Here is a 6,000-nt window from a genome sequence, read left to right as displayed (position 1 = left end):
AGCAGACCCCTCATCCCTAACTTAATAAAAATCTACTAGAAGAAGAGTATCCTTTTTTATTTTTTTTTTTCCTTGCTATTGTTGCCACAGTAACTTGACAAAAGCTTCTTAATGAAGGTTCACAGCTTATGTTTGTAGTCCATCCTGGCAGGGGAAACCTAGCAGGAGAAGCAATAGGTGCCTGGACACAGCAAAGAGAGATGAAATACAGGTGCTCCAATAACTTTCTCCTTTTTATTCTACCTACAGCTCCAGCCCACACTCAGGGCAGGGCTTTCAGTTTCTCTTGAAGAGCCCTTGTGGACAGAGGTCTTATAGAAAGAACCCTCATGGACAGAGCCCTTGTGGACAGAGCCAGGGGTATGTTTTATTCTAGTTCTGACCTAGTCAAGTTGACAATAAAGACTAACTGCAAAAGAAAAGAAAAAAGAATTCCCATTTCCCATTTCCAGATTCATGTCATTCTATCTGGCTTTTACTGCCCTTAACGTGATGTTTACCTTTGTATGGAAAGTAAAGTGCTATGCCCCTCCCCACCAAACAAACAGAAAAGACTAAAAATAAATTCTGTAGTGTAACAAGTGAGTCTGAGCTGAGGCTGGAGATCAGTGGTAGATTCTACCTAACATGCCTGGAGTGGGGTGGGGTTGGGTCCTGGATATGAAGACAGAAAGAAAGAGGGTAGAAAGAAAAGGAAGAGAGGAGAGAGTTGGGGAAAGGAAGAGGAGTGTCAGATGATCATTCCATGAGGGAAAAGCAGATATTAAGTTCTGATATACTCATCAGAGGCTCCTTTGGAGTGGACACAGTGAGCTGAAAAGAAGTTACCCAAACTGAAAAGCAAGTTGAACACAAAACAGAGGAGTAGAAAAACAAAGCAAACATCTGAAGAAAGCCTTCCAAATCCCTGGGACATATCAAGGTGTCTCCGACAGCAAAAAGATAGCTGTTTAGCCCTTCCTTTGAGAGGGTTTTGACTTCAATGTGTCTATTTTTTCCTTACTGTATAGTCTTTCTGCTAGGCCATAGGCCCTCTAGCTGCCTCTCTTCCTCTCTCAGATATCAGACCATTCTCTCTCTGTGTCTCTCTCTGTCTCTGTCTCTATCCGTGTGTGTGTGTGTGTGTGTGTGTGTGTGTGCAGCAGAGTTGTAAAGAGAGTACACAGTACTGCAGACCCTCCTGCTTGCATCTGCCAGATTAAGTTTACTGTCCCATCTAGTGCCTTCATGCCCTTTGACATATAGACACTAGGCTAAGCTAGATCATGTGGTATGAAGCTTGCCAAACCCCCTGAAAGCCTGCAAGAGTCATAAGTCCCCTTGTTCTTAGAGACAACATTGTCATCTACATGGTGGCTACAAACTAGCAATGTGTTACCAGTCTCCTCTTGACATAACAATGTCCCATTATGGTACCACATTGAGACAGCACAATACACAATAGTAAAACCATGCTCCTTTATAGCAATGTCCCATTGTGATACCAAGCTACTACACTGGTGCATTACAATATTCGTTGTAGTATTACAAAGTTTCACAATAACATGCTAATGCCCAGCTGTTATACCAGAGTGCCTAATTGTGATATCACAATGCCATATCTTCAGACTATAATGCTCTCTTGTTACCGCACAATATCTCATTGAAATATCAACGTATCCCATTGACAGTTGTCCGTTGTGATGTCAAAATGCTTCATTGTGACACCACAAATCACCTATGACATAACTCTGCCCCACTGGCATAACAATGCTCCCTCATGACATCACAATGTTCAATTCAATTGTGACTTCATAAAGCTAAATTATTGCATTATAATGCTCAATTGGGCTGTATTCATTGTGCCATCACACTTTAGGGTGATACCACAATAATGTATGTGATTTCAGAATTGATCATTGTTGCCTCACAATGCTGCATAGTGACATCACAATGATATCACCAGTTCTCAACTGAGACATCACAATGTGCCATTCTGACAATAGCAAAATGCTCACTTGACATTACAAACTACCACTGTGACATAATACCCCCAATTTACATGAGAATGCTGCATTGTGGCAGTCCAATAGTCCATTGTGACACCACAGGATGGAATAGAACCATGAAGTTGCATTGTGACTGCACAATGCTGGGGTCGTGATCTATTACAGCAATGGAATACACAGATTAACATTCCTCCAGTATTAGATAGGAACCATAAACGACGTCATGATTTTGGAAAAAATATAAAGTACTATACAAGACAGATACCAAATATACAGGTTGTACAAAAACAGAATACAAGTGCTGAACAAACAGAAGAACCAAAAGCCCTACCTTTAAAATGGCTAACAGAGGAACCTGTCTGGGTAGGACAATGGCCTATGACCTCTGAGAAGTTAGAAGCTTTAGAAAGCCTGGTTCAGCTAGGATACAAGGTGTATTCTAAGAGATTCATATAAAGTCCCTCACAGAACTGGGAAGGGACAAGTCCCCCAGAGCTCAGGTGAAGTGGGGGAAGACAGCGAATGGAGAGAGAAGTAGGAGAAAATGAGGGGGAGGAAAGGAAAACCTGTGTGACCAGGAAGATTGAGCCTGGTTAGGAATAGAAGATAGGAGAGAGAGAGAGAGAGAGAGAGACAGAGACAGAGACAGAGACAGAGAGACAGAGAGAGAGACAGAGAGAGAGAGACAGAGAGAGAGAACATAAAAGAGGGAGACAATATTGGTTTGAAGATAAAATTGAACACAAAGAAAGGTCGAGAGAACTACAAGACTGCTCCCAACTAACAATCTCAGCTTCCGTGGAAAGGCTATCATAAATGCCCTTCCCGGAGAGTGAGATCAACAACTAACTTCTCCATGGAGCCCTCAACTAATGCCTGTTGAAAATAGGAGCAAACACCCATACATAAACACTGAGTCGAACTAGAACCCAGAAGCAGATGGAGAGGACAAGACCAGGGGGCAGAAGCACATAGAGACAGCTTACCTGAACAAGGAGGAGCTAACGGGCCCCCAGACTGATAGCTGGGAAGCCAGCATGGGACTGACTCAGGACCCCCTGAATATGGGTCTCAGCCAGAAGGACTGAGCAGTCTAAGGGACCTCAGACAGTGGAGCCAGGATGTATCCCTGGTGCACAAAAGGACTTTGCGAACATATCCCCCATGGAAGGATAACTGCCTTAATCTAGAGACAGGAGAGAAGCCCTAGTCCCTACTTCACAGGACCTGTCAGATCTACATGACCCCAACTGGATGGCATTCCCCTACACATGGAATTGGGGTGGGGGGATGGGAGGGGAGGGTGTTTAGAGTGCATGTGAGAGGGCATAGAGGGTAAAAGGGAGGGAAGGAGGGAGGGAGGGTTGGGGGGAAGGGAGGGAGGGAGGGAGGGAGAGGGAACTGGGATCGACATGTAAAACAATAAATTAAATTAAAAAAAAATGCTTTGACTCCAAAATTTAAGTTGAAGGACAAGTTACTGGGGGAAAGGATTTCTATTTTTATTTCCACAGAAAATGAAAAGATGTGGATTTCTTCCAGACTAATGAGGTTTGATCACGCCAGACCACCTGAAACAGAGTACAAGCTAATCTTACATTCAAAACAGCTGGACAAAACAGCCCTACAGACTACAGCCAGGATTTCTGAATCTTCTTCGAATCCCCCCAAGACAGCGCCCCTTACCAGCAGGAAGTAGCTTGGAAAGAACGACGCCCAAATACCCAAATATTGTGTATAAATGTTTGTTTTCATTTAATTGGACTTTGTTATATAAAATTAAATAAAATAAAAAAAAGAAAAAGAAAAGAAAGCCTGGTTCAGGAACAGCTAAATGCTGGACATATCGAGGAATCAACCAGCCCTTGGAATTCTCCTGTATTTGTGATCAAAAAGAAATCTGGTAAATGGAGAATGCTTACAGACCTGAAAGCCATCAATAAAGTTATCCAGCCAATGGGCTCTCTACAGCCTGGAATGCCCTTGCCTTCTTTGATACCCAAAGAATGGCCTATTATAGTTATTGATTTAAAGGATTGCATCTTCATTATACCTTTACAAGAACAAGATAAAGAGAAATTTGCCTTCACGGTACCTAATTACAATAATTCTCAACCGGTGAAGAGATATCAATGGAAGGTTTTGCCACAGGGAATGCTAAATATCCCCACCCTGTGCCAATATTTTGTACAAAAACCACTAGAAATAATTCGTAAACAGTTTCCACAATCCATAATCTATCATTACATGGATGATATATTGTTAGCTGACTCTAAAGGATAAATATTAGAAAAAATGTTTGAGAAAGTAAAGGAAGTTTTACCTCGCTGGGGATTACAAATTGCACCTGAAAAAATACAAAAAGGAGAATCTATCAACTACTTAGGATATAAAATAGGTCTACAGAAAATTAGACCACAAAAAGTACAGATCAGAAGAGTACGCTACCAGACTCTTAATGATCTTCAAAAATTACTAGGAGAGATTTCTCAACTGCAAACCATTATTGGAGTAGAAGGGCATGATTTGAAAAACTTGAAAATGGCCCTAAAAGGAGATAAGGACTTGAATAGTCCACGAATACTCTCAGCTGAAGCTGAGAAGGAATTAGAATGGGTAGAAAAGAGGATACTAGAAGCACATGTGGACCGTGTGGATCCAAACCTAGACTGTATTCTGGTTATATTACCATCTAGAGAATATCCTTCAGGGATTTTGATGCAGAGAGAAGATATCATATTAGAATGGATATTCCTACCACATAAACAGAATAAAAAACTAAAAACATATATAGAAAAGATCTCTGACTTGATTATAAAAGGTAAATTAAGACTTCATCAGCTAATAGGAAGGGACCCAGCAGAAATTATAGTACCTTTAACTAATGAGGAAATTTCCTCCTTATGGAAAGATAACGAATATTGGCAGAGAGCTTGCAGTAACTTTTTGGGAACGATTAGCAACAACTATCCCAAAACTGAGAGAATCAAATTCATAAAGAAAACGATTTGGATCCTCCCACGCATTGTAAGAAAAACACCTATTTCTGGAGTTCATACATTCTACACTGATGCAAACAAATCAGGTAAGGCAGGATATAAATCAGGAAAAATTAGCAAAGTAGTTCAAAGCCCTTACAATTCTGTACAAAAGGCAGAATTGTATGCCATTCTCATGGTACTTATGGATTTTATAGAACCCCTCAATATAGTTACTGACTCTCAATACGCAGAGAGAGTTGTTTTACATATTGAGACTGCAGAATTTATTCCTGACAATACAGAATTAACTTCATTGTTTATACAGTTACAAGATACTATCAGAAAGAGGACTCATCCTATATATATAACACACATCAGATCCCATACGGGTCTGCCAGGTCTTCTAGCACAAGGCAATGATGAAATTGATCCTTTATTGATAAGAAGTGTGCTAGAAGCCTCAGAGTTTCATAAGAAACACCACATGAACAGCAAAGGTTTAAAAAGGATTTTTCTATCACTTGGGAACAAGCCAAGGAAATAGTAAGGAAATGTCCTACTTGCTCATTCTATAACCAAACTCCTTTACCACCAGGCAGTAACCCTAAAGGTATAAATAGGAATGAAATATGGCAAATGGATGTGTTTCATTTTGCAGAATTTGGAAAATTAAAATATGTACATCACACTATAGATACATTTTCAGGGTTTCAATGGGCTACTACTCTGAGCTCTGAAAAGGCTGATTCTGTTATCACACACCTATTAGAGGTAATGGCCATTATGGGCATACCTGCACAAATATAAACTGACAATGCTCCAGCATATGTCTCCAGCAAATTGAAACAGTTTTTTGAGTATTATAACATAAAGCACATAACTGGTATACCACACAATTCTACAGGACAAGCAGTGGTTGAGAGATCCAATCATACTTTAAAAGAAATGCTTCATAAACAGGCAGGAGGAACCAAGACACCCAAACTCAGATTATATAATGCTTTATTAACATTAAACTGTCTTAATGCTGA

Source organism: Phodopus roborovskii, unplaced genomic scaffold (assembly GCF_943737965.1).
Source record: "Phodopus roborovskii unplaced genomic scaffold, PHOROB, whole genome shotgun sequence".
In the NCBI taxonomy this organism is placed as follows: domain Eukaryota; kingdom Metazoa; phylum Chordata; class Mammalia; order Rodentia; family Cricetidae; genus Phodopus; species Phodopus roborovskii.
The sequence above is the reverse complement of the archived record's forward strand: the minus strand, read 5'-3'. Positions refer to the sequence as shown.